Raw genomic sequence first — 18,582 nt, forward strand, 5'->3', positions numbered from 1 at the left:
TACCGGAGAGGCAGCCATTGATTTGGAGAGGTAGGCGGCACAGAGGATTGTGGAGTGGGGAGTGAAAGGAGGCCGCAGTCCAACAAGGAGAAAAAACTACCAAGGAGAGTCTTGCTTAGGCTCTGCCACCAAGTAGCCTGAGGACCTTAGGCAAGTCACATCATCTGTCTGGGACATGGTTTCCACTTCTGTGGAATGATGGGGCTGGATGCAGCCTCTCCTAAGCCAATGACTAGGGTCTTGTGCATTTCTGTTGCCCCAGGGATGAGGAGTGCCTGAACCATGGCATAGTACCTGGTACCACCAGTAGTACCAGAGGAACTGCCAAAGTGGCAGGGAGTGGCAGGCACACCAGAGCCACTTGGCATTGCAACCAGCAGAACGGCAATGCTGAGGCAAAAGCAAGCCAATACCACCAAGCTGGCAGTTTGGCGAGGGTGCTGGAGTCACCATGGCAGGGCTCCAGCTGGGCAGGAACCACAGCGCCTCTTTACATAACCCTCCTTAGAGCAACATGTTTTCTCAGTTGGGTAGGGCCAGGCCTCTGACCTTCTGCAACCTCATTGTCAAGTTTAAACTTGAGCTGGGTACAGGAAGGAGCTCACAGTACGGCAGCCTGAAAATCACCCCGGCCTTCTGGCTTAGCCTGTGGGTGTGCTAGGAATGGGGTGGAATCTTCTAAAGGTCCCCCTACCCTAATATGCTGGGATCCTGGAAGTGGAATTCAGAGCCCTACCAAGCTGAGGGCACTGCCATCTCTGAACAGAGCGCCTTGCACATATCCCAAACCTCTTCATGTGAGAGATGAGAGCAGCTGCCCAGTGCCATGGTGAAGGACACAGGCTGGCTTTGTGTCCATGTTTTGGTTCTAGAGCTGTGGCAAGTGTTCTAAACCCTCTGTGCCTCAGTCTCCTCGTGCCTGGCTGAAAAAGCTTGGTGAGCCTACTGTGCCCCTACACATCAGAGACCATAATGCTACTGATTCTGCTCTTAGGAAGAGAAAGTGAGAAAATACAAGTGAAAATTTTAGCACAGAGCTGGACCCATCATTAATGCTCACAGAGGTGACAGCTGTTCTCACAGTGACACTCAGCCCTGGGTGCTGGTTGAGTGTTGCATGTGGTGCAAGGCTCAGAGGACACAGTAATAACTGGTTCACCTGCTGAGCAGCACCCTGCCCCCATGTAGCAGCTGACAGAGGTGGGGGAGGCAGCTGAGTTCACCAAGCTTCACTGAAGAAGGTGGGCTGCAGAGGAGCATGTGCCCCCCCGCAACTCTGGAGCAGGTTCTACCAGCTTCCCTCTGCTGTCTGGAATGCTCCTCTGGCCTGGAAAGATCTTTCCTAGAGAGCTGCATGGCTCTTCAGGACTCTGCTTAAGCAGCCCCACCCCCAAGGGCCCCCCCCATATTCTACACACTCAGCCTGGTTATTTTCTTTGTGGTGCTTACACTTCCGACCATTACACTGAGGATCTGTTTTGAAAAATATGTTTATTGACCATTTCCCCATCATAAAGTAAGCTTGCTGGAAGATGGGGCTTGATCTACCTAGTTTTTACTCCTTCCTACATCCCAGTGCATAGAACAATACCAGCTCTAATGAATGAGTGACCTCTAAGCTGGATCCTGAAGGATCGTTGGCCAGGAAACAGGTCAGGGAGAGAAGAAAGAACCTTCAAGATATAGGAACACTATGTGCAAAGGCGGGAGGAGGAAAGACGTTACTGTAAGCACTGACTACAATAGGTGTGTCGGTGGGGGTCTTCTTCATGGCAGAAGCTGAGAAGGAATTCTATACGCTAGAGATTCCCTGGGTAAAGTTCCTGGGAAGTATGAAGGGGAAGGAGCAGGAAGAGGCAGAAGGAGCTTTTGAGCCACGATGCAGGGCTGACCACAAAAGGAGACGGTTCTAAGAAACTTCTGGCCAGGTAGATGAGAATCCCTGAGTCAAAGTTTTCCCCTGGAAGGACGCCCTTCCCTCCGCCCCTGTGAATAGCTAGGGGGACATGTGGCTTGGTGTGAATACAGTGAAGGATCCAGAAGGGTAGACAGTTAGTCCGCTGTGTTTCCTGCACTAGAGACATCAGTGATGAAATTCCACAGCTGCCCAATAAGCAGAGAGGGCAGGAAGGCAGTGGTGAAAGGTGAGTCTGGAGAGATATGCAGGGACCAGGTCACTAAGTGTCCTTCAGGCCCAGTGTTCCAGTGTTGGTCTCTTTGCTGAAGGCAGTGAGGTCCCCTAGTGGTTTTGTACAAGTGAAACAGACTGGATTTGCCTGTCATATGTATCTCTTTGGCTGTATGGAAAATGGAAATCAAAACCTGTTAGATGTCTAGACCAGTAGTCCAGGTGGTTGGAGTTCTGGGTAGGGGGTCAAAGTTTAGTGCCTGTTTGTGTTTTCATTTCTCATCCTGAAGCAGTTTGAGAGACAACAGAGGCCTAGTTGGGGAAGACAAAGCTGTTGAAGCATGTACCTTCATTAGGACTAGGTGGGAATCCTAGCAATTTCTAGCAATTGGGAGCGGCTCCCCATGAATCTGCTTGGGTCTGCTATAGAATCACTGCTTCACCCTGGTCCAGGATGAGGAGGAGAAGGAGAAACTGAGTCTCCAGTGCTTATTGTGGCCTTTTCATTGTTCAGCTCCACTCAGTGGGGAAACATGAACATCTATCACCTGCGGAGGATAGGAAGTAAAGGGGTAGTCCAGGAAGTAGGTGTTAATCTGAGAAGACTGAAGATAGGAAATCCATATTCTCCAGTCACAGGGGAGAGATAAAAGAGGACAGTCAAGGGGTCAGAGTTGGAGCTGGCATTGGAGGAGGAGGACAGAGAAGTGACATGGCCAGTAACTAACTGGGTCGTGGTGGTGGTGGTAGTGGTTCTGTGTACTCACAAAAGGTCAAGCATGAAGCCCTGCTCTCAGCCTTGTGGGGTGTCTTAGTCTGTTTCAGTGCCATAGACTAGGTAATTTATACAGAGATTTATTTCTTATGGTTCCAGAGGCTGGCATTTAGTGAGGGATTTCTTGCTGCCACCTAGCCTGGCAGAAGGTGTCACATGGTAAGAGCATGTGTGAGAGAGAGGGGGAGAGCTCCAAACTCATCCTTCTATCTGGAGCCCACTCGAGTGATGGCAGCATCAGTGCATTCTGAGAGCAGAGCCCACCGGTATATTCCCCCCTCAGCACATGGAGAATGCATTGAGTTTTAGGTTTCCAACACAGGAACTTTGGGGGACACAGTCAGACCACAGCCTGAGGTGGTGAGGGGTCCACTTCTGGTCCACAGGCACCTTTGTGAGAATTACAGAAAGGGCCCTCTGGGCAGATTCGGCTGTAGGCAGGGTAACAGGACAGATGCCCTCTCCTACACCCCTGCTGGCTGGAGACTCAAGTGCAGGCCACAGAGTCCACGGTGGGTCTGGATACGCCTGTCCGAAATAGGTGACAAGGGGCCAGTCGATGAGCTGTTTTAAACATGCTGGGTTTGAAGTATCTGAAGATAATGTGAGAGAGAGTCTTGTTTGTTTATTATTATTACTATGGAGGTGAAATTCACATGACGTATAACCATTTTAAAGTGTATAATTCAGCAGTATTGAGCATGTTTATAATATTATACAACCATTACCTCTACCTAGTTCCAACATATTTTCATTCCTCACAAAGGAGACCCTGTGCTCAATAAGCAGTCACTTTCCACCCCTTCTCCCATCCTCAGGCAACTCCCAGTCTCTGTTCTGTTCCTATGGATTGGCCTCTTCGGAATATGTCATATGCAATGTCTTTAGTGTCTGGCTTCTTTTGGTGATCATGTTTGATGGTTTTTAAAGACTGGGCAGAATATGGGAAGTGGCCAGTAGACAAGGGAGAAGTTGAAAACAGGAGAGCAAGAGGTAACCAGGAGATGTATCCCTGGGCGTGTGTTGGGGGAGCAGGATGGACTGCCTTTACACTGGGGGCGGCTGCCCTTAAGTGGGGGGAGAAGGAGATGGGGTTGATGTGTTTGGGATCATGATTACACGTTTGATGCCAGTGGGAGAGATTTCTGATGGTTCCTATTTTTCTTTGGGGTGAGAGGTTGGCTGCCAACTGAGAGGAAGAGGAGAGGTGGTGGTGTTGTAGGTTCAAAGAGAATGAAGATGATTGGAAACAGCTGGTGTAGAAAAAGGGGGAAATCTTGCTGGAGAAATAGAGGTTTTCCAGGTAATGTTGAGGGCTTGGGTGGGGTTGGGATCAGGGATTCTGCAGTGATCTTAATCTATAGTGTGATCTGGTTTTAGCTGCAGATTTCAGCAACCTGGTGAGTGGTGTTTACATTAACATTTGGAGCCACAGAAGCCACCCTAGGACTCTGAGGACACAAACCTCATGCACTGAGGGTGGCAGAACCAAGCATGGCTGCTGTCCCTCAGTCTGTTTTACATATGCTATTGTCAGGACGATTCTGCTCATAAGTTGGATTTGATTGCACCTCTGTTCTGAGCTTTCTGATGCCTTTCTATCTGTCCAAGAACAAGCCTAGGTCTTTACCTTGGTCTATAAACTACACATGATCTGGCTCCCTGATCTTATCCTTCAATCCTCTCCTTCCTTCCTTCTTCCACACAAGCCTCTGGGGTCCTTGTTGATCTTGAATCTTTCATGCACATTCCAATCTCAAGGCCTTTTTCCTGACTGTTGGGCTTTGCTTGGAATGACATTAGCCAGGATGCCTGGCTTGTTCCTCATTTCCTTTAGTTCTGTTTCAGTGTCACCTCATCAGAGGCATTCTATAAATGCACCCTACCTTCACCATTTGCCTTCCCCTTTCTGCTTTATTGTGCTTCAGTGCAAATATTAGCATCTCATGCTTGATGGACTTGTACACACACACACACAGACACACACACACAGATGCGCACACACACAGATGCGCGCACACACAGATGCGCGCACGCACGCGCGCGCACACACACACACACACACAGCTTTCTGAAAGCAGCTCCCTGCTCATTTCTCAGGACCTAAAACAGTACCTGGCACCTTGTAGGTGTTCAACAAGTCTTTTTTTTGGTACTGGGGATCAAACTCAGGACCCTGCCCTTGCGAGGCAGGGACTGAGCTAAATCCCTGGCCCCAACGAGTTTTTTTTGCATGTATTAATTAAAAGAAAAAGTCGAGGCCCTTGATACCCTGAAGTGACCCTCAATTCCTGGGCCCAGGCTTCTTGTCATAGGAGAGTTGCCCACTGCCAGGATGCAGGGCAAGTGCTTGGGGCTGAGGCAGAAGGGACAGCACACTGGGCACCAGGACACCTATCCCTAGTACCCTGGGCACAGCTTGCCCACTCTACCATCACCTGGCCCCTCATAGAAACTGAAACCAGAAATCTACCTCTTTTGGGTCTCATCTATATGGCACCCCTTGTGCTTGGTTTCCAAGAGAGAAATCTCACACTTCTTCAATCACAATGAGCCTGGAGCTCTGTCCCTAGACAAAGACTGTGTTCAGTTGCAAATAACAAGAACCTAAAATAATGGTTTAAACAAATTAGAGGTTTCAATTTCCTAACACCACAAGCCTAGACTAGAGGTTGTTGGGTCAGGGGAGAGGTGGCAGCCCCTTCATGTTCCCGGTGGCTCCAGCTCCTTTTATCCTTCTGCTTCCCCATCCTGAGCAAGTGGCTCATATTCTCATGCTCCCAAGATGGCTGCCCACCCTCCAGCATTTTGTCTACAGTCTCAGAAAGAAGGGAGAAGAGCAATGGAAAAAAGCAATGTTCCAGCAGAGATTTTCACATACCCCACTTGGTGATTTAATTTGTATCTCACCAGGTGGAACTATTATCATATGATCACCCCAGCTGAAAGATAGCGCTTGCACCTGTCAACTCAAGAAAACTCGGGTTCTGTCATGGAGGGAGAGGGTAAGAATGGATGGTATAGAAGCTGGTGGCTTTGAAACTTTATGTGGATACAAATCATCTAAAAGGGTGGGGATGTAGTTCAGTGGTAGAGCACATGTGTAGCACATGAGGCCCTAGGTTCCATCACCAACACTTTGTCAAATCAATCAATCAATGAAAGAATTGCCTGGAGCGCTTTGTCCTGGAACAATGAAGCCCAGGAAGCTGTTGGTGCTGCCTTATAGCTACAAGAGGAAGAGATGAGAGACGAAGGGAGAGATACAGACTCCAGGTGGATTGGTTCAGTCCCTGTGATTCAGCTACACCCGAGATGGATCGTTGCAAAGTCTAGTTGCTTATCTGAGCCACTTGTCAGGTGTTCTGTCATTTGCTAGTTGTATTTAATACAGGAAGAGGTCAAAGCGATATCGTATCTAAGGAGGAATATTTTGGATCACAAAAGCCTTCCTGAACATGGTGACATCAAGGGAGAGTTTGAAAGAAGGCAGGCTGGGAAAGGAGACATAATTTAGAGAAGGAAAAGACACCGAACAAAGACCTGATATAGCAGACATCCCTGCCCAGGACTAGCGGACTGTGAGTGGTAAGTGCTTCAGGTTTTCCATAATTTGGCTACATTGCTTTACATCAGGAGTCAGGCCGAAGCCCTCGGTGACTCACATGGGCTGTCAGATGGTGGCCTGGGTGAGTATAGCCCCTCCTTCAATGGCTCCCACCAAGGCCTAAGCCCAGGTCTGTGAAGTGGCAAGGCTCTGCTGAGTTACATGCAGCTGAGGTCAGTGTGACCCCAATTAAAATCCTTTCCCCCGAATTATGGCTTCTCACTGACCCGATGGGTTGGGTGCTAATTGCACCCTGTCCCAGTACTGGTTTCTTCTATCCTAGAAAGATAAGCAGTGCTTCCTCCCTAACAGCCCTGGCTGGTGCCATCATGCTAGGTGTTCAGCAGTATTTTACGAGATGCCTTCAAACCACGCCCTGCTCCCTATTCCTTCCCACAGTTGTATTCAATAAGTAGTGGATGCGCTTGAGGGCCTTTGCCTTTGCTGCCCAGAGCACCACTGATCAGCCCCAAGACCCAGCTTTCTCTCTAAATCTTGTTTCTTGTTTTTATTCTTTAATTAGCTTTTTGTTGTACCCTCACAGGAGACTATAGACTTACTGCAGGAGTCTATAGTAATGTCTCCTTTCCCGTTCCCTATAGCCTGTGATAGGAAAGCCTGGTGTTATGAATTGAATACTTGTATTCCTTCCCCCTACCGTATGCCAGATTCTTGTGTTGGAACCTAATCCCTGATGTGATGGTATAAGACAGTGGTGGCAAACCTATAGCAAGCATGCTGCAGCAGGCTGTTTGTATCATTGAAAGCTCTCGCCATCACTGGTATGAGGTAGGGCCTTTGGAAGGTAATTAGGTGATGAGGGTGGAGACCTTATCAATGGTGTTAGTGCCCTTTTAAAAAGATGAAGAGCCTGCTTTCTTTCTATGCCCTCAGCAATGTGAGGGTACAATGAGAATATAACCAGCCATATACAAACCAAGAAGAGGTCCCTCACCAGAGCCAACCAGGCTGACACTCTAGTGTAAGACTTCTCAGCGTCCAGAACTATGAGAAATAAATGTCTGAGGCCAGGGATTTAACTCAGTGGTGCCGCTGCCTGCCTCGAAAATGCAAGGTCCTGAGTTCAATCCCTGGTACAAAAAAAAAAAAAGAAAAGAAACGTCACTTTAAGTCACGTAGTGAGTGGCACTGACATAGCAGCCCAGACTGACTGGCACTGGGGTGGGGGTGTTTGGGGGATCATCTTTAAGTCAGCTTGGCTAGAAAGGGCTAGAATCATTGCCTGGAAGGGGGCAATGGGATTTAGGAATGAAGACGTAGGTTCCTACCAGTCTGTGAGTTTGCACTTTTGTCCCAGAGGCAATGCAGAACTGAGCTGCAGGATGAATTCAGCAGGAGAGGAGGGAGAGAATGAAAGGAGAGAGCTGGTTGGGAGATTGTCTAGTAATGGTCAAAGCTTCTGGAGTGGCCAACTGCCCTGGTCTGCCTGTGACAGAGGGGTTTTCTAGGACGTGGGATTTTTAGCATTGACATGGGGACAATCCCAGATACCTGCATTCCCAAGTTCCTACATCCCACTTTAACCAAAATTGTCCATATTTCCCACAGTCTTGGCCTTTCTGAGGCCTCAGATGTGGTGGAGCTTTCTGATCTTTTTGCTGCTCCTCCTTCTCCCTTCTATCTTCATTTTTTTTCCAGCCAAGACCACCCAATCAATGCCCTCCACCACTGGGGTCAGTGTCACATCTTTGTTCCACTGCAATTGGCAAAATTTTGAACTCCACCTTCATTCCATCCTCCTTGCATAAAGACTGAAGAGAGAGCATATATGAACTCTCAATGCTGCCCACAAGTGCTTCTTTATATTTTTCTTTCTCAGTTCCCTACATAACTCTTTGAGCCCCAGCCCCACCCATGAACTCACTGTGTGACCTTGGGTAAGTTGCTTGATCTGTCTGCGGCACAGTTTTCTCACTCAAAAGATGAGATATTGTAAGGAGTAACTGAGTTGACATGCATAAAACACTTAGCAGATGGCTTGGCAGGTAATAAGTGCCTCCCAAGTATTATCCTTTACTTCTGCTAGGACTTTTACACTTGGGTTCAATGTCTCAAATAATAAGCTACAGCACCATAGTGTTTAACAAATGAATTGCACAGGACAGCAGATCATGTAAAAGTTTACTTGTGCAAAGACTTAAACAGACATTTCACCAAGAACATATACAGATAGGAAATAAGCTCACAAGAAGCTTATGAGTCATTAGGGAAATGCAAATTAAAACCACAATGATGTACTATTACACACACATTAGAATGTCTAAAGTTAAAAAGACTGATCACACCAAGTGTTGGCAAGGATACAGAAAAACCAGAATCCTGATACACTGCTAGTGGGCACATAAAAGGAATGAACAATCGATACAATACAACAACATGACTGAATCACAAAATTGTTAGGACAAGTCAAGGAAACCTGGCAAAAAGAGGACATTCTGGGTACTTTCATTTGTATAAAACTCTAGGCAATACAAACTAATGTATGTTGACAATAGGCAGATCAGTTACTGCTTGGGACAAAAAAGGGAGGGTTAAAAAAAGGACAGGGATGAGAAATTACAAATGGGACTTTTTGAGAGCGATGGAAATATTATCCTGATTGTGGTGATGGTTTCACAGGTATATGGTCAAAACATATCAAATTATACATTTTAAATATACAGAATTTATTGTATATCAATTATACTCCAGCAGTTATTAAAAATTACTTTTTCAGATTGAGTCTCAGCTCTTAGAAACACTGGTTGTAAAGAAGGAAACCCAGATGACTTGGATGTGAAATGCATGTACCATATTACTTAAAAATTCCAAACTAGTGAAATCACTTAAAGGCTCTCTCTCCAAAAGCATTAAGAATAGAGATAAATATACAGTTACTATTTGAAAGCTGTTATAGTTTATTATTTTATAATTGCACCTAGAATAACAAATCATTAAAAGAAATGTAAATATTTTCCATTGCTAAAATATGTGGCTCTGTGCAGTCTTGAGTGAATTACTAACAACCCTAAACAATCAATGCTATGCTTATCATTAAAGAAATATACCTCAGAAAGGAAGCAAATGAAACAAAGGTCCACAGTAGCAATTAGCACTGACTTAGTAAAATAACCACTAGGACAGACTATGGTTCCCATGAAAGGTGTCTCTTGTCAGATCAGGGGTGTGGGAGAGGGCTTTGTGTCAACTCCTCTTCTGGTCTGATCTGGCATTTTACAAAAAGCAGTGGCCTCTAAGGAATGCCCGGCTGTGTGAGAGAAATGACAAGTAGATGGCTGCTACTTAGGGCTATTTAGCCCAAAGGAGAAGTTGTGCCAAATCTGAGTGGGAGAGGGCAGCTGGGAGCAGAGCACTCACCATAAAATAAGACAGCAAGAAGGGAAAAGTACCAGGTCACAGTGCCCAAGTGTTTTCAAAAGCCCCTGCAGCCCACGAGTCCTAGAAAAGGAGGAGGGCCAGCGGCAGTGGAGGCCCTTGCCAGCTCACTCTGTGACCTGGGGTGAGCTGCCGGCCTTTCTAAGCCTCAGCTGCCTTGCCTGTCAAATGGGAATGCTAATGCCCACCTCACAGGGATGCTGAGATGCTCAAAATCGCTGAGTCTTTGAAGTGTTTTGAAAGTGCAAAGGCATCTGAGATACACTGGGAAAATAAGCACCATCTGGGGACCAATGAGGACTCTGACAATTGAGAAATTAAGTCAATATCCGGTTTCTCAGGGTCAGCATTATCAGGTTCCAAACCAACCAAGTAGAGAATAAGCTTTCATTTCTGTCTGTTATGATCTGAAAACAAATATGTAATCTGTCTTGTTTCTCAATTATACAAACTCCTGCTTCCTTGGAGACCCTTTTCCCCAATTATGTGATAAGGAGATCTCAGTCTAACTGGGCAGACAGGGCTCAGGACTGAATTGTGGCTGGTTCTAAGGTCTGACTGGAAACTGTCAGTCCTACCTGGGTCCTCACCCATCCTCAAAGGTGGCATGGAGAGCTCTCCTCTGGTCCCAGTTACCCCTCCTTCCCCGTCTCTATCAGCTACCCATGCCAGTCCCGAGTGACAGTTGTTCAGGAATGAATCCTGTGTGGCCCTCCTTTGTGTGGCTCTGTCCTCCTAACCATCCAGAAGCCCCATTGATTAGAATGGGGTTCTGCCTTGCCCTTTCTAAACACTCTTCATGTGTGCCACAGAGTGGAGACTCACCCTGACTCTCGGCCAAGGCCGTGTGAACTCCCTCACCCTGGGAGCTGACCCGTGGGGACCTCTGCCTTTGGGAGGGGTCTCAACCTCAGCACTGCTGACTTGTAAGTTGAGGCCCTTCTCAATGCAGGCGGGGGCTGTATGATGCATTGTGGGATGTCTGGCAGCGTCCCTGGCTTCTACCCCCTCCCCTAAGCTGTATCCACACAAAATGTCTTCAGACATTCCCAACACTGTCCCTGGTTGAGAGTCCCTGGCACAACGCCTCCTCTGAGAGCCCACTGCTGCCTCTTGGAAACCTCTCACTCCAGGATGGGACCCCCCACTGCCCCTTGAAACCTGGGCCGCCTCTGAGCAGTCAGCACAGCTTCAGAGACTGACTGGCTGCCCTCCGCCCTGAGGGACATGTGCTAAGGTCTGGCTGCCCAACCTCCAAGTACCTCCCTAGGTTTGGGACAGCTTCGGAAGGCGGAGCCCACTGTGAGATTGGACACCCTTTCCCAGTGACTCTTGTCACCAGGGCGTGGCTGACTGGATGCTCCTGCCTCAGACTTTAGACTGATGAAGAATCCGAGTTGGCAGTGGCAGCAGGGTGAACCCCATGTCTAGACATGGTGGGCAACAACGGCAGAACAGCTGCCTCCAGAGCTGTGGTGTGGGTCCCGGTCCTGTGACATCCCCTCCCCATTCTGCAGCCCCAGTTCTGCCTTTCTGGTCATTCTGTGGTCACCCAATGTCCTCTTGGGAAGCTCCTGCCTGACTCGGCTCATGCCACTGTTGCTGAGGATTTCCCCTCGTCTTTGCCCATCCCCACTGGGGAGTCTGACCCTGAGTGTCATCTCTCTGAGTGCCCCCTCTCTTCTCACAGTTGGCTTCCCACTTGCCAGGTCCTCAGAGGATGCAAATACCTCTTTGTCCTCTATCACTGTGTTCAAACCCTTTGTGAATGTAGGCAGCTCTCAACTCCCAAACTCCTGGCCTACCAGGGAGCCTCTAGCTTACTGGCAACACCAGAATGTGGGCTGCCGAAGAAACTTCTGGAAGAGGTCTGTTAGTTCAGTGTGGAGTTATCGAGAATTTGTGGATCCAGAAGAGAGAGGAGGGCTCCAGCCCTGCTTTACAACCTCAGACACCAGGGACTGCTGCTCCTCCTGGTCCCCACAGGCTCTGAGGTGTGACAGAATAAAGACAGCTCAGTGGGGGTCAGCAGACTTTATAATACAGAAAAAACTGAATGTGAAATAATGTCTTGGAATGAAATGGTTCATAAACTGAGAGAAATAGTTGTGATGAACATAGCAGGCAAAGGTTTGCTAGTCTGACTGTGGAAAACACATAGCCTGAATAAAAAGCATTGTTCAACTCTCTAAGGCAAACTTTAAAACCTTACTGGAAAATAAAGGCAAATTATACATTAGATTATTCAGGTGAATCTGCCTCTCCACCCACCCACCCGGCAGAGGGGAGTGAGAATTGTCCCAGTCTCTGGCACAACTTGGACTCCTATATCCAGTGTGCTGGGGGAATATTCCCATCTTTCCATCTGGAAATCCCCCTCGAGAAACTGAAGGAAATAACCAGCAGCGCACTGAAACCCTAGCATGCTGAGTTTGCATGCAAGTGCTGGTTCAAATCCTGACCCCCTCTTTGTATCTCTCTAGGCCTGGGTTCCCTTCTCTACACACACAGGTTTAGGAGAGTTAGCAAGGTTGAGCATTTGTTAGTGCTTGGAAAATGAATCCAACAGTGCCCGGCATGCACTTCTGAGTGCTCAGTAAGTGTTAGCTGTGAATGCAGTATTGTTTATAATAGTGACATGCACACAATGGAAAAACACCTAAGTATCCAAAAATAAGAAAGTAAACAAATCATGGTACCTTTATACACTAGCATTTTATGCAAGCACTAAGTATTTTAGAAGAATATTTCATCACACAAAAATGAGGGAGCCAGGCATAGTGGCACATGCCTATAATGCCAGCACTCAAGAGGCAGGAAGATTTCAAGTTTGAGGTCAGCTTGAGCTACATAGAGAGACCCTGTCTTAAAATACTAAACAAAAGAAAGGAAAAGGGAGATAAATAAGTCCCCCATAATGAAAAAATGTTATGTCATATTTTCAAAAACTTAAAAGACACTCAATGAATATTATGGCCCTCCTTTTTAAAACATTTCATTTTTTAGAACAGTTTAAAGTTCACAGCAAAACAGAATCAAGAATAGAGAGTTCCCAGGGACCCCCACCCCCACACATACACACAGCCCCCTCAAGCGTCTTGAGTGTACATATGTCATCATCAGGGACCCTGTGGGGACACGTCATTATTAGCCAGAGTCCACAGTTTACATTAGGATTCACTCTTGGTGCTGAACTTTCTCTGGGTTTGAAAAAATCATAAAAAGCCACATACCTGCCACTACTGTATCATGTAGAGTTTTCACTGCCCCAAGAACCCTTGGTGCTCTATGCTTTCCTCCCTCTCTTTTCTCTCCACCTCTGGGAGATCACTGCTTCTCTACTGACTCTGTAGTTCTGCCTTTTCCTGGAATGACATGTAGTTGAAGTGATTTAGTATGAACCTTTCAAGATTGGCTTTTTTCATTGAGTAATATGCATTTAAGTTTCCTCCACATCTTTTCTTGCCCTGAGAGCTCATTTCTTTCTTTCTTTTTTTTTTTTTTTTTGGTACCGGGGGTCGAACTTGGGTCCTTCCGCTTTCGAGGGAGGTGGCGGAACCACTGAGCTAAATCTCCAGCCCCAAGAGCTCATTTCTTTTCAGTGAAAATATTTCATTGTTTGGATGTAGCACATTTATCTTTACCTACTTCAGGACACCTTGGTTGCTTGCAGATCATGGCAATTAAGAATAAAACTGTGACTGACATCGGTGTGCAGGTTTTTGTGTGGGCATTAGTTTTCACCACCTCTGGGTAATTACCAGAGTTAGATTGCTGGATTGTATGATAAAGGTATATTTAGTTTTGTAAGAAATGCCAGGCTGTCTTCAAAGTGGGTGTATCATGTTGTCTTCCCACCAACAATGACAGCTCCTGTTTACACAACTCACCGGCAGTTGGTACTATCTCGGTGTTTTGGATTTTAGCCATTCTAATAGGCATACGGTGTTATCTCACTGTTGATTTAATTTTCCATTCTCTAATGCCCATGAACCCTTTTAAAAAATAAACTTATAATATATCTCTGGACTCTTTCAGATGTTTGCTTTACTTTGGTTACTGAGATTCCTCTTGTTTTACACAGTGTCTCTTTTCAAGAGTATATTTTACCTTGTCTATTATTTTTCCACTTGCTTTTCTTTTTTTTTTTTGGTACGGGGGATTGAACTTGGGACCTTGAGCTTTCAAGGCAGGCGCCGGAACCACTGAGCTAAATCCCCAGCCCCTCCACTTGCTTTTAAAAATATCTACTTGCAAAAAAAATTAAATAAATAAAATATCTACTCGCATTACTTTTCAAGTATATAATCAAAGTTTGTTTACTTGTAAGTACAAGATTTTTCTCCCCAGTGGATCCCAACACCATTTCTGGAAAGGTGAGTGTGAATGTGGGGGATCTCATGGGAGTCTCAGGTAAAAGAGAGCCCACAGAAACTTGAGGTTAAAACTGAGAAAAGAGAGTTACCACTTTGGATTGGTTGCTACTGTCCACACTTCTGCCTGTAGAATTTTTAGCGAACTGTAAAAGTCACATTTTGAAAACATCTATGATGATGGTCTTATTTCTACAAATTAAAAATTGCTATGTGAAAAAAGTGCAGAGAGATGAATGATTGTCAAAGGCAGCACACCTGCTTAGAGGTGCATCAAGGCAGGAACTGGCCACAGCCTCACCTGCCTGCCCAGGCCCTCACTGAGCCTAGCTCAACAGTTTCCCACATCAAGCGTTCAAGGGCTTGTTAGGCTGGAAGAATTGCCCTGGTTTAAATATTGGGAAGGATATTGTTTACCACTGCCTAACTAGTCAGCAGTGCTGGGTTGTAGAAGGTCTTGGGAAGCCCGGAGTGTGGTCTGGAGCATGCAGAGGCGCCATCAATACTTGCTAAGGGAGGGCACCTCTGGGTGAGGAGCCACGCGCCTTGGTCATCACCTGGGTGGCTGTTAAGTGATCTGGAGAAAATGCTGGGCTCCGAGACCCTGATGAACACAAGGCTGACTCTCCTTGGTGGCCCTGGGGTCTGGGTTTCTTTTTAGAAGCACGAGTCTCAGGCAGCCACTGATGGGAGCCACTGGCTTTTGTAACTGGGCACTGCAGTGAGATCACAGAGACAGCTGCCCTTGAAAGGGTTAGAGAACAAAATACGGCCCCCGCTAGCCAAGATCCCACAGCACGTTTCAGCTGTCTGTTGCTGCTGACCTCTGGGGGAAGGGCAGGCTGGTTAGTAGCCAATTCCGGGAAGTCCCCCAAGAGAAAATGTTGATCTTTCTGAAACGCTACTAGGACAGCAGTAATGTAGCTTCCTGTTTCCTGCTGGATGGCCGCCAACTCCCATGCCTGTGCACAGGCCGCTGCAGCAAGAAGCCTGCAGGAGGACAGCTGGAGGTCATGTGACCTGCCAAGGTCACCCACTTGGGAGAGCTGGGAGTCCCAGCCCAGTGTCCCCTGCCACAGTGTTGCTTCTTCACCTCGCCGCAGCGCCAGCTCCCCAGGCTGCAAGGACATAATTAGACTCTACTGCAGCAAAATAAGCACCCCGTAAGTCCCCACAGAGCAGATTTAAAACATTCTGTCTTGTTAATCAAATTTCTCTTTCTTACTTTGGAAAATTGGCATCGGCTCTGTCCACCCTGACCACAGCCAGCCCTGCCGATGGCAGCTCAGGCTTCCCAAAGATGTAGACCCCCCCACCCCTACCCCAAGTCTGGGATTGGGGGCAGGCTTTCGTTTGGTCCCTGTAGCAGATCACCTGTCATCCCCAGGGAGAACCTAATAAAACAGGAGATAGGTATTTAGTTACAAGTTTTCCCTAAGGGTTGCTGTCTGACTTGGCTTGGACTGTCTACTTTTTTTTTCCGGTACTGAGGATCGAACTCAAGATCTTGCACTTTCGAGGCAGGCGGTGGAACCACTGAGCTAAATCCCTGGCCAGGGACTTGGTCTACTTTTATTCAAGACCTGTGACACAAGCATAATCATTTATGTGTTATGAAAATGGCGTGGTGGTTTTAAATTACAACAAATTGTCCTACGGAGTTACACTTGATTTCTTTAAGGCCTTCACAATATTGCACAAAAAATGAAGTTGCAGAGCCATGTGTACGATATCATTTTGTTTCTGTAAAAATAAAGTCTCTGTCTGAATTCCCTTGTGTTCACAGCAAATAGTCTGAGAGAACTCTCAGTAAAGTGCCTGCCAAACAGCAAGGGCATCAGGCTGGGTGCCCCGCGCTGGGTCTGTGGAAAGGGCCCTTACACTTTCTCTCTCCTGTACGTCTGTATCATCTGACAGTTCTATAGCAACATAAATGATCATTTTAAATTTATTTTACTTACATAGAGTAAAACTCACTTTCTTTGGAGTTCAACTCTATGAGTTTGGACAAATGCATAAAACTTTCTAATTACCACCACAATCAGGATACAGAAGAGCCTGAAAAACTGAAAAAAACCCTGTTATAGCTCATTTTTCTCTGTCCAACTGCTGATGTTCTCTACAGTGTTGCCTCTTCCAGAATTCATTCAAATGGAATCTTGCCATGTGTAGCCTTTGAGTCTGGCTTTTGATTATTTTGAGATTTATCCATGCTATTGCATGTATGAGGCATTAGCTCCTTTTTCACTGTTGAGTACTATTCTGTCACACAGATGGATCCCAGCTGTTTCTCCATTCACCACTTTAAAGACACTCAGTTTATAGCAACTATGAACATTCCTGTACAGTTTTTCATCTGAACATAATTTATTTTGGGTAAATTCCCAGGAATAGGATTGCTGGGTTCTATACTGAGTATATGTTTTAACTTTGTAAGAAATTGTCAGTTTCCCAAAGCATCTGTACCATTTTGCATTCTATTCAAAAGTATGGGTTCCGCTGGGGATTTAGCTCAGTGGTTTTGCCGCCTGCTGCGCAAGCGCAAGGACCCAAGTTCGATCCCCGGTACAAAAAAAACCCCCCAAAACAAAAGAGTAAAAACCAATGAAAAAATATTTTTTAAAAAACAAAACTATGAGTTCCAGCCATGCCACACCTCTTCAGAACATGAACTTGATATTTTAAGTTTTTTTTTAAACTGTAGTCATTTTGATAGGCCTGTGGTGATATTTTATTGTGGTTTTAATTTGTATTTCCTGAAGCCCTAATGCTGTGAACATAATGTCATGCGTTTACTTGTTATCTTCCTTGGTAAAGAATCTTTTGGACGCTTTTTAATTTGGTGGTTGTTTTATTATTGTTGGGTTACATTACTATTTTTAAGAGTTTGGTTGGTACAATTGACACATAATTGCATGTATTTAAAATGTACAGTTGAAAAGTTTGACATAAGCACATACCTACAAACCATCATCACAATCACAATAATGAGCATTTCCAGTGGGCCCCAAAGTTCCAGTGGGCCCCAAAGTTTCCTCATACCCCTTTATAATTCCTCATCACCATCCTCCTACCCCCAGACCAAAAAAAAAAAAAAGATCTTTCTAGACTAGCTTGTGTTTTCTAATTTTATATAAATGGAATCAGACAGTATATACTCTTATTGTTTGTCTTCTCTCAGCACAGTTGTTTTGCAATTCATTCACGTCACTAGGTATATCAATGTTCATTCTTCTTTTATTGTTGGGAGTATTTCATTGAAAGAAAATGCCTCAATCTGTGAAATACCATTCACTTCTTATTGAACATTTGGGATATTTTCAGGTTTTAGCTATTAATAATGAAGTTGCTATGAACATTCACGAAGATGTCTTTTTAGGTGCGCATATTTTCCTTTATCTTGGGTAAGTACAGTAAATACATAGGAGTGAAATGGCTAGGTTATATAGTAGGTCTAGGTTTAATATTTTAAGAAACTGCAAAACTGTTTTCAGAGTAGTTGCACCATTTTGCAATTCTATCTTTATCAATGAAGTGATATTTTAGAAATGGCTTTACTGGTTTGCTGATACCTAGCTCACAGTACACAAGCTTTCTTTGGTTTCAGAGTTTGCAGTGGGTGTTGGGAGAGGCTGACTTGCTGTTGTAATAAGAGGAAAGAACGAGTAGGTTAGTGTAAGGTAGGGCCTGTATATGGAGCCAGAAACTTGGATCCCGGAGACAGAAACACATAAAATGAAAATACCTCATGATGGACTTGGGAAAAACAAGTGTTTCTTGTGAGAGTCTATGACCCTGTGGGGCCTGGGCTGTACTACAGGAAGCCCCCCTCCTCAGTCTGCCACCAGGGAATTGTTCCTGAAGTCTGTTTCTCACCCAGGCTTCTGCAGGAGTGGATTCTGTGGGCCAGTGTTTCCCAAACTTGAGACAGCACCCATTCTGTAAAGATTTCTTTCAATCAGTGCTGCTCCCTTTGCAGCCCAGAGAGGGAAGGGGCACTGTTTTGGACTGGTGGCCTCAGGCAGGAGAGTGGTTTCTGTGGGGTTGGTGCCCATAGTGGGGCTAAGCAGGGCTGTGAGAGTCCCAATCCCTTTCTCTGGACAGAGCAGGAATTCTGAGGTAAGAGCTCGGAGGGAAGAGACCTCAGACCCGCAGAGACCTTCCTGTCCACCTTGAGGTTGGTCTAACAAGTTCCCGGATGTGGCCTAAGGGCGCCTCAAGGACTTCCTGAGGCTCATGATTACATCATCTGTGCCCAGGTGGGCTTTTTAAGGGCCCAGGGCAGTGAGCCAGCACATTCAGC

Source organism: Heterocephalus glaber, unplaced genomic scaffold, assembly GCF_053883595.1.
Source record: "Heterocephalus glaber isolate CG9 unplaced genomic scaffold, H.glaber_assembly_v1.0 deba00001457, whole genome shotgun sequence".
Lineage (NCBI taxonomy): Eukaryota > Metazoa > Chordata > Mammalia > Rodentia > Bathyergidae > Heterocephalus > Heterocephalus glaber.